Consider the following 15,789-nt stretch of genomic DNA (forward strand, 5'->3'; position numbering starts at 1 on the left):
TCCGAGTACTTTATAGCAGTCTTCCCTTCAACTGCATCCTTCAATGCTGGGTTTTTGGTTTTTTTTCCTTGCAGCCTCACCACATTTCTTGTGTTCCTGTAGTACCTGTTTTCCCATTTTGCATCAGGTAGTTCATGTTCCTCCATACTGTTGTAGTGCCTATAGATATGCTATGACACATATTTCTGTGTGCCTTGCTCAACAGTTCCCCACACATATTGGTACAGCTTTTTCACTAAACATATGATAGTTCTGATTGCTGTTCCCACTTACATTACTGTTTTCATTCTCATTTCTTGTGCTGTAAAAATACCTTTCTTTTAAAGATATCTACACAGAAATTGAATATTGCCTGAGTAAAACCTGTTGTTGTTAATTTGTTAGCAGTCTAACGCAAACATAAATACCTCCCTTTGTCTTATACAAACTTTACCATTCATAGCCTACCTGCTGTTAGGCTGCAGTAATTTTGGTGTAGAACAAAGGGTTCTTGCATCTCATTACTTCAGAACGGGTGTCGTCCCCAGTATTTCTAAAATGACAGCACTGCCTTATCTCACAAATGAAAAAAGCAGACCATCTCCTTCCTTACATCACCAAATTTAGGTATTGCCCTCTTGAGACTTTTCCCCTCTAGCCTTTCTTTTCAGGATCTGCCTACTATACTTCAAGCTAGATCAAACTTTCTTGCTGTTAAGTGTTTGTGTGGTGCTCTGATCTTCACTCATGTGTGTACTTGCTTACTCATTTTCTCTCCTTGCTAAAGAACTCTGTCCAAATTTTTTATCTTGAGTATGCTTTTTTTTTGGTAGTAACTCTCCCTTATCTTTAAAGAAGAGCATTCGTTAGACCTATCAGTTGCAACAAACCTCAATATAACCAATAGTGACTCTTCACTGATGCGCTCTCTCTTGAGCTGTGGAAACATTTAAAACCAGCTGCTCCATTTCCCCATTTTCTGTAGAACAAGGTACAATGATTTGTGTTTGTCCTCTTCATACTGGTGTCTCTTGGTCACCCTACCTAGGTCTGACTGAGGAAGAAACACAACCTCCCCTTGAAGATCATGCTTTTATTTCTCACTCCTAGGAAGGAGGACAGTCACGCTGTTGTGTAGATGCCTTGTAAAACAGGAGGCCAGCTTTCCCCAAACACTTGCATTGCCAACAAAATGAGAAGCTCCTCCAGAGTGTGATTTAGAGGAGGGGTCTGACTTAACCCCCTGAGACAGCAGTCGAGAGGGTCTGTTCATCCCCAGGTAGGCTTGTGAAGGCAGGTGCTGTGAGTGCATCTGCTGGTTTTCCTTATGACAGCTTCTCACAGAAGCCTCTTTTTGGCATTTTTTCCTCTCGCTGTTCCAACCGACATGCACCTGAAGATGTCACTAGTGCTACATGGTATTTTTGGAGTTCGCAAATCCATGGGTTTTTCAAATGGTGACGTTTGTATGTTCAACCCTGCATGTTTTGGCATGAGCGCCTTTCTGCTAAAACCACCGCCAGATCTGTTATATTACATCTAATATTTACTCTGCTGCAGAAAAGAGTAGGGGAAGGGCTTATTACCTTGGCAAAGAAAGGAAGATTTAGTCATACAGATAATCAGAAGTCAGTGCAGGGCTTCTTCCTAAGTTGCCCTGCATAGAAATTGTCCTGGGCTCTGCATTTAAAGCGGAGCCTTCTATTGCCTGTGGAAAAGGACTGAGAGTCATACTGAGCTGAAAGCAGGTCCTCAGCATTAGCTCACTGAAAAAATGCATCCTCTCCTCTGATATAAAAGTATTTGTTCTCCTGATTGCTTTAAGTCTATTCTAATTGTGGACTGCTGCTAAAAAAGCTCCTGGCCCTGCAGTCCTGCCCTGCTGCCATCCCGGATGAGGGCTTGTGCAGCTGTGCAGGAAATTCAGCCTACGAACCAATCCAGGTGAAAAGTAACCATTTTTCTGTTTGGTTGGTTAGTTTAGGGAGAGTACATTATCTAGCTGATCACACGAGCACAGAAGTGCTAGCTGCTGGTGTAGCAGAAGTGGTGAGACCTATCCCTTTGTCAGCAGCTTCCTTTTGGGTCAGCTTAAAGTAATGATGAAGCTGCAGCTTTGGATATGAGTACTTGGATATCTTTCTCAGTCATTTTCTACAGATCAGAGTTTTGGCTTGGCTGTCTTGGTAAACCTCCATCAACTTTAGCAAAGTTGTGCCAAACTAGACTGGAGTAGAACCCTGCCTGATCTGTACTGTGGACAGCTTCAAGGGGATCTGCTCAGCTAGGTTTTTGGGGATGGAGGACTTCCCCAGCTGGACAGAGCTCAGTTCTACTGCTTTCCCTGGAGTGCTAAGGGTCTTAGCAACTTTACCTCTGTCTTGAGCCCTTTGTATTGGGGAAACTGTCTGTAACTTAAAATTAGTGGAGTTCCCTGCTGAGACATTTACATTCAACTGATTCTGCTGCTTTTGACCACTGACTGCAAGTAGAGTCGGTCCTCAAATATATACAAAGACAGTATGTCAGTGCAAATGCCTGCATTACAGGACATGAGCCAAATTACTTTCTGGAATAATGCCATGGAAGTTAATGGGTATAGTCTCTGAAGTGTAACTGCATTATTTGTATTATATTTCAGTAATAATTTCTGGTGTACACAGATCAATCAGTTTTCAACCTGTTCTACTATTGCTATTGCAGGTTAACTCATTGCCTGGCTTTTCTGGTATTATACTGACAGGCACACTGATTCTTTTCTGTTCTCTGTAGGTGGGTTGTTCACAGTGGTTAATGTCACAATGGTCTGGTTAATTTTTTCATTATCGTATATCAAGTTTCCTTTGCCATGTTCTGCCCCTTTGCACCAGACCGCCAGGCTATATGTGTCCTGATAGCAAACAGCGCTGGCCTCTGACTCACTCCTTTTACAGCCTTACTCCTAGTGTTGTGCCCTTCATGTTGGAGGAACTGGAAGTAGAGTCCTTTGAGGAGTTGTATGTAAATGCTTATTATTTTTTTTCTTGATAAAGAATGGCAATATTATCTTTTTTTTTAATATTCTTGTCATTTAGCATGCAAGTTAGTATCTTCCTTGCTACTTGAATCTGTGCCTGTAAGAGACTGAAGAAAGGAGAGTTTAAACCAAAACTGAGGCAAAAATGCTTTCATTTCCTTCAGAGATTCTTGCCATGTCCAGAGCTTAGGCCCTGGCCTCGGTGCAAGTTATTTCTTGGGAAGTCACTAGATTTGTTGCTCCTTGGTATTGTGGGAGGGTACATCTGCACAGAGAGGAAAAGCAGGAGGTTAGGATTAAACTTATTCCAGCTTTTGAGCCTTAAAAGAGAGTCCTGAACTCCACTGGGGAGCCAGTGTAGAGAGCAAATCACCAAGGTATTAGACCTGCAAAAACATGGGATCCTGAGCTGAGGAGCTGCTTTGTCATTTAAAATAGAGAATAAACCCATGACCCACTTGGAGGGGGCAATGAGTTTTCAGATGGAGCTAAGGAGGTTTCTTCTGGTCCCTTGCTGACCAGGGCAGGGCTTATTAGAGAAAAACTCATGTCTAATTTGATTGGGCTTACAGGCTGAAATCAGTGGCTTTACTACACATACTGATGGGACTTCAGGCTTCCAGTGACACTTGGGAGGTGGGAGGAGAATGACACTAAAACTGTAGCTCCATTTGAGGAGTGATTGTGCATTTTGTTCCTGTTGCACTGGGGTGCTGGAGGCAGTATCACTGGTCAGCTCCAGGGAAGTGTTGCTACTCCTAGTCTGGAAAAAATATGGTTTACTTTTTTTAACTTTTGACTTTGAATATTGAGCAATAAAGTGCATTTTACATACCAGTGCTCCAATGGATAAAAATACATAATCTCTTCTATGGATGAATAAAAGACACATAGACTAGCATACACAGACTGCTGGCATATTCAAAGGTAATGTGTTGAATTACTGTACTTCTGTTTGGACCACACAGATCTTGAAAGGTAGAAAGGAAAAGCCTGGACCAGATGGGGGATGTGAGGAGGAGTAGTTAGTAGCCTATTAAAACAGCAAACAAGCAAAAACCCTCTGGTTTTGGCAAGGAGCTTGAGCTGTATCTGAATGTCTCTTTTCACACAGCTTCTTAGATGCTAGAAAGGACTGGCTGAGTATCAGCTGAATCAATTACCAAGGGGATACCTAGCAGACTTCTTTGGATGTATTTTTCATGAGAAAGGGAACCAGCAGAGCAACAGGTATGACTCAGTGCTATGCTAGATCCAGTCCCGGGCTGGAAAAGATCTGACAAGTTAAATAGGGTCTGTCTTTTTTTTTTTTTTTTTCTTCCCCAAATTTGCTAGATTTTTAGCTATGTGCCTTTTAAAAAGGATGTTAGTAACATGGGTGTAGCTTATTAGATTGCTGGGGTTAAAAAAATGGTTTCTCTAGTTTTTGACATGTCAGCTGTGTAAAGAAGTACCCAGAGAGGGAAAAGTGTGAGTTGGACTTTCACACTGCTGATAATATCACAGTTTTATGGTCAGGTTGGGGAGAGGGGACTACCTCACCCGCAGTAGAGCACCTCAAAGTCTAGTGATTAGTATTCCTGGAGTAAGCCTGTTTATTTCTTGCACTTGAAGCCACAAAGTGTTCATATAGGCCATCGCCTCCTCTCCTTCCTCCCCCTGATCCTCCCAAAGCAAAAATCACTAGCGTAAGCGTTCCCGTGGGTGCTTTTTGGCAGACGTTGCTGTTAGGATCTTTTCATCTTGGATTGTCTTTCTTTCTCGCTTCAGGCCATTAGCCTTTGCCTTGTCCCCTTTGACTGCCCTGCATAATTCCTGCCCCTCCATGGCTCTTCTTGGTTTAGATTTATTAATTGAAAGGAGAGCTGCCACCGTGACACCTGAAGAGCTGCTGGCTGAGCCTGCGGTGGGGCAGCAGCCTGCAAAGGGGAGTGCTGCTCTTCAGACTGCCCTGGTGGCTCTTGCCGTTAGCTGTGCTTTGCTGATGGTCAGGGCACTTAGCCTCCAATTTAGCTTTTCTAATAGGCAAAAAGGGCTCCACAGCTATGAGGTGAATTTGAAAGCTGCGCCCTGCCCCAGAGAGAGAAGGGCAGAGATGTGAGGTGAGCAACATGGCACCATGCCCAGGAGGCACCTCTCAAGAGCCGGGTACCCTGGGCACAGGGACCTGGATGGCCTAGCCTGCAGGGGCTCCAATCCTAAATTATCTTTGCATGTACCAAGCGTTGAGGGTGGGTTTGCCTAACTTATGATTTTCCTTGGCCTTGTGAGTTCAAAGCTGGGCAAAGTCCTCTGATTCTTTTGGGTTTTCACTAAATTTCAGGCTTTACAAAAAAATAACTCCTTTTTTTTGCCTGCAAACTTTTGTTTAATTCCTGCTCCGATTTATAGGCAAAAGGTACTTGCTCCTCCTTAATACCTCAAATTAAACTACAAATGCAGTCTCAGGAGGTTTCCAGGCTATAATCTCTTTATTTACTGGTCAAAATTTAATGTGGTTGAAGTGTTTGCTTGAAGGGTGAAGCAAAGAGACGAGGGCCAGCGTGGAATACCTTTGGCTGAGTACACACTTTGGCTGGGTCCTTAGACTGCCCCTGCACTGTTGGGGTGTATGAAGGTGCTGCAGCCATGAATTCCTCCTCTGTTGCAGTGTTCAGGGGTGGCTCCAGTAACAGGAGCTGCTAGTCCTTTAAAGCCTCTTTTCTTTCCTTCTTTTCCTTCTCTCATCCTTAACTGCTCTGGGCATCTCTTCAGTACTAGGGAAAGCTAAATTCTCCATCTGTGTGGTTTTGTTAGGGAACAGAAAGAAGAAGCAAAGCTACCCTTCATTTACAACAAAAGATGTGATAGGAGGAAGTACAAGGCTACTTAACACTGAGTAGGGAAAGTAAAGTTTCCCCAGAAAATGAGGGAAGATTTGAAAAAGAAAGCAGAAGACTAGTGGCAAGCCTATTTATGTTCCACAATATTGGTGGCTATTGTGCAAAGTGTGGCTAAAACCACACTGAAGGAAACCAAAATGATAGACTGTGGTTATTCATACAAGCTTCAAATACTGTGGGATGCATTCCTTAGTCATAAAAAAAAAAATAAAAAATGCTATGGTATCATTGTATTATTCCCTCTTATAGTGGCCCCAACCTCATAAATGACAAAGAAGGGTCCCCAAACTTGAGGGATGCCTGCAATACAGAGAGTAAATTATCCCTGAAGTTTGAACCTTCACACAAATGCAGACTGCTTTTGTGAAGTCAGTCAAGAGCCACGTTCAATCATGACGTTTCTAAAACCTCACAATTTTTTAATAGTATAAAGTTTATACTTTTATTTACATACTTAAGTTTAATAAATATTGGTCAGATTAACGCTTGATACAGTGACACAGGGAGTTTAGGTTTTTTTATTTTAAGGTCTTAGGTGAGCTAAGAGTTTAAGGTGAGTTAAGGATTTAGATCAATAGAAAGTAATAAATTGCCTTTAAACCTTTAATGCAGCTTAGCTGCAGCTTTGCAGGCCATCCTTCAGACATTTTAAAAATTTTAAGGCTTCCTCATACAGCAGAGTTTGCATCAAATCCAGCATGTTTCAAAGCTAACTCGGTTATACGTTATGTCCCTCTCAAAGTGATCTATGCCGTTGAAATGAATGTTACCCAAAGTTTAATTTTTTCCCCTCAAACATTCATGAGTTTAAGGGTGCTGTAAGCAGTTTTCTTACGGCTTGGCCTTGCAGTGTCACCCTTGTAGGTAGACTGCACCTGTCACTGAACGGAGCCTTCCTGCTCCACAGTGTTTCCAGCTTCCATGAGAGTGCTCAGCTGGGAGAAGAGGCTGAAGGGACCAGTAGTACCACTTCACATAACTGCAGCATAATTTTGGTTGGAGGGGACCTGTGAAGGTCATTTAGTTCAAGAGAGAACACTTCAAATGTGTAAACAAGTTTTAACTTTCTTTTTTTGCCATTTTTTTCTCTGTATCAGTTCCTCTGATTCTCTGAGGAAGCGAAAGCACAGAAGGTACAGTGCTACAACTCACACTTGTATTCCTATTTAAGAGACTTCTAAAGAAAGACAGATTTTAAATGGTGGGGGATGCTTCTGAGGCAGTGAAAGGGGAACTACTATGCATGGGATCCACCGGAGTGTGGTACTCATCTCCCCACTGCAGCCTGCCCCATCAGAGTGAGACAGGCTTTCCCAGGTCCAGGGTACTCACTCTGGCAGCAGCCAGCAACACCTCCTGCCACCTCACCTCCTGCCTGCCACTGCGGACGGGTCCTATTCTGTTGACTAGTTACGTGATAACACAGTCGGTTTCTAGTGAGAACTGGACAATAGAGGTGGCAAGTATTAAAAGTGGTAGTGGACATAACATGAAAACAACTTTTTTTCTCTGTTTCTTGCCCAGGCTTTGCCTCCATTTACTATGTCAGTGTCTCCCAAACTTTGTGCACCTACAGAGCACTGTGAGCCACCACAATTTCTTTCACAACCTGGCCAGCCTTAATAAAGTTTTGATTAAAAATGCTATGCCCTGTTACAGTGCCACAGATGGGAAAACCAAATCAAAGAGTGGGGGGAGTGCTTGACTCCTGTCCACCTGATTTAACTGGAAACAGAACTGAGGTCTTTGCATCTTCTCTTACTCACATGGGAAGTCTGTATTAATGGCTAGTAACATCCAGCCTATACCAATAACTGTGTATTGCTGCTGGGCTTTATTTCTATTCCTCGCTTTATTAACTTACACACGTGATAAATTATTTTTAAGATAATATTCACTGGCATTACAATACAGGAATTTTTTAATACAAATTATGTGAAGTGTTATAGTGACCCACTTACATGGGTTCTCAAGTAACCTTGCATTTAGTTGCCACTCTGCAAAATCAATAGAAATGCTAGTTTTATGCTGGATTTCTTAACATGATCTAATTTGATTTGCAAGTTAGTTCAGAGCACATGTTTTATGTAAAACTGTAGCAATGGTCTTTGAAAAGCACCAAGTAGGAACTGAGGAAATAAAGACAACCTCCAAGTGTCTGACAGCTCCCTGCCCTCAGGTCACTTTGTTGGGCCATCCTTTCTCACATACCTACTGCTCATCCTGACATGTAATTAGCTTTCTGTCTCACAACTCTTCTTGGAAACCTTTGCCTGAGCCGCAAAGCTTTTGCAGCTCTTTTTCCTTCCAGCCTAAATTTACTCTTGACCACTTTGTATGCACAGGTTCTGTGCCAGTGTTGTCTTTTATTTTAGATAGGTCTCCTTTCCCCAGGTTGCTTCTTGCAGACGCGTCCCCAGTCAGCTACCCCTTGTTAGGCTGAAAAGCCAGACGTCTCGCACCCATTTTCCTAACCTTCCCACTGACCTCTCTGTCCCTCTTCCAGCTGGAAGGTATCTCCCTGAAATGTGGGTGACCAGGATTGTATGCAGTTTTCCATATGGTATCACCTGGGCCTCGTACAAAGACATGAATGCTTCCCTATTTTTACTGGAAATACCTCCCCTGCTGCCCTTGTAGTTACCTTTTCAAAAAAAGAAATTGAGTGAGTTTGGCAAGGTGTACCTTTAGTAAACCCATGTTGCATTTTATCCCATATTGCTTTTACCTCTGCATCATTAATTAGACTCCCCACAGAATGCTATTTTAAAGCCTAGCAAGCTAGTCAAGTGGCTCTAATAGACCTGTAAATATGGGTCAATTTTTTCACCTTCTTAATTCCAGGTCATACCCTTGCAGTTCCCCAGTCCTACGGCACTGTCCACAACTTGATTACTTTATCAAAGAGATTTGCCAACAGACTTGAAAAGTCATGTGGCAGAGCTTTCATAACTTAAGGCAGGATATTTTCTCATCCTTCCTATTTGACCACGCTGTTCACCTTTGTCTTAGGGAAGCTGTACATTTTCTTCATATTCAATATTCAGTTTGGCTGAATTACCTGCACTTTTGTTCTTTCAAATCAATGATCTAACTTACTTACAAAACACTTTTGTTGTGTTTCCCATTTAATTTAAGCTGAACCAGTTTGTAATAAATTTGTAAAAGATATTTTCTCTGATCAGGTGCCTTAAACAGTGCCTTTAATATGAACCGAACGAAGCCTAGGCTGTGATCATCTCATGTTTGTTGAATGAAGGTTGCTGAGGGTGAAGGTACTTGTTGGCCATCCCAGCTAATGGTATTGTCAGACCATACTACCATTAGAAGCATTTGGTTGCTAACCTATATCTAGGCCGTCACCGTTTGTCATAATAACATTTCTGACAGCACTTACTTCTCGAACAATGTCCTTAGTGAGATTGTTGGGCATAGCCAAATGTGGTGGTGGAATTCAGTGGCTGATCATTGGAAAATGCCTTTGTCCCCCAACAGTGATTCCCCCTCCCCTCCTCCCCCCCCCAAGCTCTTCTTGTATATTGGTGCCATCCTTCTTTCTTATTATGGCTTCCTTCTCATATAATTCCCTTATAATGTCCAGGTTATTTTTTAAATTTAATGATGAAATTCAGTGGTCTCAAGAATAAAAATTTAAAAAGCACAATTATATTCACCTCAGGAATGATATTGCATGCTTTAAAATATGCCTTTGGTGTGGATTTCAGAAAAATCAGTGAGGGCAGATATATTGTATAAACTATGTTAGATGTGTTCTCAGTTGTCAAAGCAGGCTTCTTTTATTTATGGCTTTGATTAGCTGTTACTCAGTTTGGGGACACAGGGAAAATTTGGGAAGAGTGGAAGCCCGTAATGAATGGCCAGGAGAACACATTTTTCTAAAACAAAAACCCCACCAACCAGACTATTCTATAAGCAAATGTGCCCAATGGAGATAGTCCAGACAACTGCACCTGGACACCACCTGGATATAATTAAGGTCCCAGAATGGAAGATGTGTTAAACTAGATGCCAGAAAATTTAACACTGTCTCTCCTTTATTCACCTGCTGTAAACGGATGGCGTATTGCTCTGAGCTAGATAGTACAGTTGTGTGGACCCATAGGACTCTGGATACCTTTGAGGAACATTTTTTTTTGGCTCTGCCAGTGTCTCCATATATATGTATTGGATTTTCACTGCTTCTTGACCCTACAAGGAGCAACCAGACACAAAAGGTATTGCTATGGCTTACATTGGCTGTGCAAGAAGGAATTCCTTTGGGTGTCTCCTGTGCTCATATCCACAGGCCAGGCACAGTCCCTGTGTGTTTCCTGTTCTCCTTAAAAGTGTTAATTCTTCGTAAAACAGCACTCACCATGTTGTGTCGTTCTCTCACCCATTACTGTCTGTGTTATTTATTTCTCAATGTGTCATTCAGCACCAAACTTCAGAAACACTTATGTCATGTGCTGCTTTATTATCCTGAAGTGGAGAAAACACAAGAAAGTTTGCAGATATTTAAATTCGGCCTATTCAGAGACCAACTGGGTTGAAATGAAATGTAGTGCTTTGGCTGAAAAAAGTGAAGGGGAAAAATTAAGTTCAGCAATGCAGAATGTAACAATCAGTTGGTTAAAAGCTAACACAGTGCCTTCATTAAATGTTAAAAATCTCTGTTGAAACAGTATTAGCACAGCAGGATTGTGAAGAGCCAGAGGTAAATAATGACTCAGAGCAAATAGGCCTCAGCAGGTGTGTTTCACCTTATTGTGATCAGAAACTGTCCTCATATATGTTCAAAATTATGCCTAATCTCATTATTATTATCATTACATGTGACCTTGCTAAGTTTCTATAGTAAGAGTAAATGGAAAAAAACCCCAGTACAAGCGAAGACATTCTGTATGTTATTATGTTTTATTGGTTCTGTAGAGGAACTTGGGACAGGAGTCTGTTGCAATAGACAATGCAAAGGGTGACTTGGTCCCTGACTGACTTTCTCATATGGGATGCTCCAAGGGAGGGTCAAAGGGAGAGACATGAAATCAGATATTACCATGATTTGCATAACTGGAGGCTGACAGACAAGCTGGACCAAGATTTGGCTGTGCTAGGTGCTTTATAATCACTGAATGATCTGGTCCTTGCCTGAAAACATGTTAACAAACTTGATATGCAATAGAATAAAATAAAATTTGTACTGGAAGAGCATCTCAGCCATCTGCGACTCCTTCTCAACCTCCAGAGATCCTGGAAGAAGTGGGTCTTGAAGAAGGATCTAGGATGGTGGGTCAGACCTATCTTGTCTGTCTGTTGTTGGATTCAGTACTGTTCCTCATTAATGGAATATATGGTAATAAATAAATATGCAGTAATACATATATAAGAGCAATAGCAATGCTGAAATCCCTGCCAGTGTGCAGGGTACCTCTCTCTTTTTTGGGGCTTGAATCTCCCTGATGCTGGGTTTTGGTGATTCATCTTTGTTGGAGGAGCTGGGAACAACCTGGGGACACAGCAAGTGACCAGCATTGTGGTGTGGACAGTGTGCTCCAGGAGGAAGGATTGGCACAGAAGGTGTGAAAAGGAGAGCAGAGGGACCAATAGGTTCATATGCTTCTTGTGGCTTGAATGGGAAGCAAAGCAGACAGAGGAGCAGGGCCCTCTGGAACAGGAGGGCAGGCACAAGGGGTCTGAACTTTGGGAAGCGTGGTCCTGCTGCAGCAAAGGACTGTAAGGCAGGAGGTGAACTTGAAATGGGGATCAGCATAAGGAAAAGGGCAGACAGCAACAAAGGGGTCATGAAATCTGTTTTGAATAGACACAAGAAGTAATGCATATCTTGGATTTTTATCTCAGAGAAAAGCTGCTGTAATTTGTGTAAATGATGATGAAAGATTCAATCATATAGAGATGTTTGTGTTTTAAACTAATTTGAAGTGACTGTATTTTTGGATAGAGACAATGTCTATAGGACAGGAAAGGGGGCCATGGTGGTAGGATTTTCCCCATCATAGGGAATAAATGCTGAGCATCCTCACACTTGAGATGTCTATGTAAAAAAGGAAACCATTTTCTTGCTTTGCGTGGAAGCACGCCTCTATTCCCAGCTAAACCTTCGTGATGCAAGTGAAGTTAGAACAAAAGGGTATCAAATCAACTAAAGAAAAAGAACACAGGCACAAATAAGTATTGAAATATATATATTTGGGCAGAGTATGAATGTTTAAAAGATATTAATATACCCTCTGAGAGATGAGGAAAGGTTCTGCCATCTCCTATTATCTGGCTTAGTAGGCTGAGTAAGTGAATAATTCAGAGAGCAAAGTTTCTCCAATGAATGAGTCACCTAGACTGCAAACCATTAACATGCGGCCAAGGCACATTGAAAAAGGAGAGTTCATCCACACTGGTTTTAGTAACTGCTCCACTCAGTGGGGAAATAAATCAGTTTTTCCTCAGTTAACAGAAGATCTGAATAACCATCAATTCCCTCCACAGTATCTGCAGCACAAATGGTATCACAGATGCTTGATTGTGGGTATAAATTAGCATATTATGCCCATAGGGGGAGGCTAGATGATGATGGCTTAGTAGCTGAAGCCTGCTGGCCTCTGGGAAAGTGCAAATGTAATGTCAGATGACTCAGTCTGCCAGGTGAGCAACAGGGGCTGTGCCTTCACAAAACAAAAAGGTGAAAAATGAAGACATACTGTAGAGCTGTGTCTGTGGTCATAGATGCAGGGCTACCTGACATCAACACTTACTGACATTTAAAGGGGAGGAAAAGCCCTCAGCACCTTTGAAACTTAAATTGACGAGAAGAAAGAGTGGAGAAGTATCTGGATAAAATGCCACTGCATGGGTCTTTCCTCTCACCTACTGGCCCCTCCTGGAGGAAGGGATATGACAACTGCTTGGAAGTCTGATGAGTTAAAAAGAGTTGTAGGAGCAATCTGTGGAAATTCAGACCTCCAGCTAGAAGGCAGTATCTGTGACTGAAGGTCCCAGCATAGTTTAAAAGCGGAAGACAAAGCAGGGTAGAAATCAGCAGATTTGCAGATTTTTGCTGGCTGCAGAGACTTCTGGAGAGGACAGAACTGCTGTAACATTATCTTGGTGCCAGACCAAGTTGAATATGGACTTAAGAATTGCCAGTTACTGCATACATAAGCAAGACATTTCAAGTTCCCCACTCATACCCCAGTGGGATATCATGAGTTTGTGAAGGACTGCTGGGCTAAATGTACCAGGAGTCAGTAGGATTGTGATGGCAGAGGGCAACAAACGATGGACTTTACTGGCATTGCAGTAGAATCCCACCACAGCCCCACTTCTGGTCCCCAGGGATAATAAGCAGCATCAGTGAGGGACCAAACCAGGAGGGGGGGGGACCAAAATCAGCACAGCACTATAATTCACCACACCAGCCTGACAGGGCCACTGTCTTCTTTCCTGTAGTTTATTTCCCTTATTGTACTTCCTCACAGCAGGTTTTCCTCCCGGTCTTTTTTCTATTCCCATCCTTTTTGTTCTTGCCACCCAATTTTTTCTCTTTTACAAAGAAGACTCTGATTCCTATAAATCTTCCAACACTCAACACCTCTCTCCTGGTGGCCTGTTGTTCATGAGGCAGCATCTGCACGGTGCCAGGTGGGATCCTTTGTCAGCGATTGACAGGAGATGCTGCTGCTGCTGGTAGCTATTACGCACAAGAAAAGGAAGGTAGGTGATGCCGAACCAAGGTTGTTAAAGAACCATGCGGATCTTTCCTCACGTTGGGAGGACAAGTCTGCAGATTTCTGCTTCGTTACTGCCTGCCAGCATGGAGCTGTCAATTATCGCCTGTGCTTTGACACCCGAGCAGCAGCCTGGCCTCCCCCTCCTCGGCCATCCCTGCCTCCTCTGCTGTGCAGAGTCACCTCTCCGGGTTAATGAGGTGCTGGTGTGATTTTGGCACCCGCCTCTTGCACTGACAGCTGTACCTCAGCTCCAGGAGTCCTGGCACGTTACCACTGCTGTCGCTGACCCGGGCCCCTTGCTGGAGCTGCTGTGCACCTATGGGTTCCCATGGGTTTTTCCCTGTTAGGTTTGGGGAGGGAAGACAGCAGCAGTAGCCAACCCTGTTAAACAAGCAACTCGAGTGAGAATGTTTTTTTCTTACAGGCTGGATCAGTCCATCTTTTGCTGCAGCTGCGAAGTGAGGAATGGAAAAGCAGAGTCCATCCTCCTCCTCCTCGGCCTCTGCACATAGAACAGTCATGGGTGCCCTGTAATGGGCGTAGCTTCCTGATGAGGACAGGGAACATATCCCTCTACCTGCCTGCCAGGGCAGTCAGCAATGGTAACTACGAAAGCAGCAATGGTAAAAATCCATTTTATCATCATGAGATCAGTGGGGGGTATCCCGGGAAAGGGCAGTTTTTCATGTCCTGGGTGTGCACCTGCAGACATGCCTCTGAAAGTGACACGTGTGCAGGCTCTCCTGTGCCATCTGTCACCTGCTAGTGCCACCTTATCCGGGATAGGTCCGGCTCTGCTCAGGTGCCCATGGCACCCCCAAAATGTTCACTGCTGCTGAGGAAACCACCTCTAGGATTTCTAGAAAGAAAACGATTCTTAGGAGGCGTGAGCAGGGCTGGAGCAAGTCCATGGCAAGGGGGATGTCTCTTAGCATCCATGTAACTTATTTAAATGTTAGAGCTATGATATCTACAGTGCAGCCAAGGATGATGACATTGGGAAGTGGCTTCTCACGTAGTTACTCCAGTCCTTGATCTTTAATACACAAGCAATGACTCAGATGCATGGACCCCTCCTCCTTCCTTTATGACAGCATTTTCCCACCTGATGAGTATTTTTGCTGTTATAGATCTTATAAGAGGAGAGATTGGTGTAGGAGTTGTGGTAAATTGCCTTGAAGTGCTTGTAATCAGCACTATTGCCAGCAAATTCATATTCTTGGAAATACTGAGATGTTGCTCTATAAGGGATCTTACAGGCAAGGGTGATGATGAAGGGCTGCTCTGTAGCAGGAGAGCTGAGCTGTTGCAGCTGCAGAGCCCGCCAGCACAGGCACAGCTCATGGGCAGTGGGCTGTGGTTCAGAGGGAGGAGGGTGAGGAGGAAAGGACACTGAGGCTGAGCTAGAGCTGCCCCAGGCACTGCTAGCGAGTGGAGACTACTGCCTGTTAACCTGCCTCCCATCACTCCTTCACAGGAGCTTTTGCTAGTACAGCTAATTCTGCTCTAGGGATTTAACAGGAATAAAAAACAGGAATAAAAATGTCACTGCTTAAACCAATGTGGTTCCACAGATAGAGGTTTCCAGTGCAGACTTAGCCTCAGGTCAGTTTTGTAAGGGTAGCTCTTGTCATCATTTACACTAAAGCTGGACTGTTGGGGAAAAAAGTCAGCAAGGTTGCAGCATCACTGACCCTTTGATTTTGCCTGCTTCCCGGTACTTGCTATTTTGGAGCCAAGGTTCCAGCAACGGGCAGATATCAGGAGAATCACAGCATTTGGCTTTTTTTTTTTAAAGGCCCTCGACTGTGGCTGGAAGATTGGCAGCCACAGCCATGAGGTTTGAAACAAGGAGGAGACGGAAAAATAACGCGATGCCAATTTCACCAACGTGGGGCTACACCCCATCACTTTTTTCGTTTTGGGGGTTAGCAGCCAGAGGCATCGAAGTGACCTTCTCCGTCCAGAAATACCCTCTCCCCGCTCACTGAAATATTTTAGTCTGCATTCTTTGCACAGTTTCTGACCCCCAAATCCCCCTGGCTGAACGGCGACTCTTCCTTTTCGGTTGCCTTTACTAGCATGCTGGTTTGCTGCTGAAAGGCGAGACCTGCATTTCCCGTAAGGCTGTCGTCTCACCAGCCTGGCAGTACTTTGCACATCAATTTTT

Source organism: Accipiter gentilis, chromosome 2 (genome assembly GCF_929443795.1).
Source record: "Accipiter gentilis chromosome 2, bAccGen1.1, whole genome shotgun sequence".
Lineage (NCBI taxonomy): Eukaryota > Metazoa > Chordata > Aves > Accipitriformes > Accipitridae > Astur > Astur gentilis.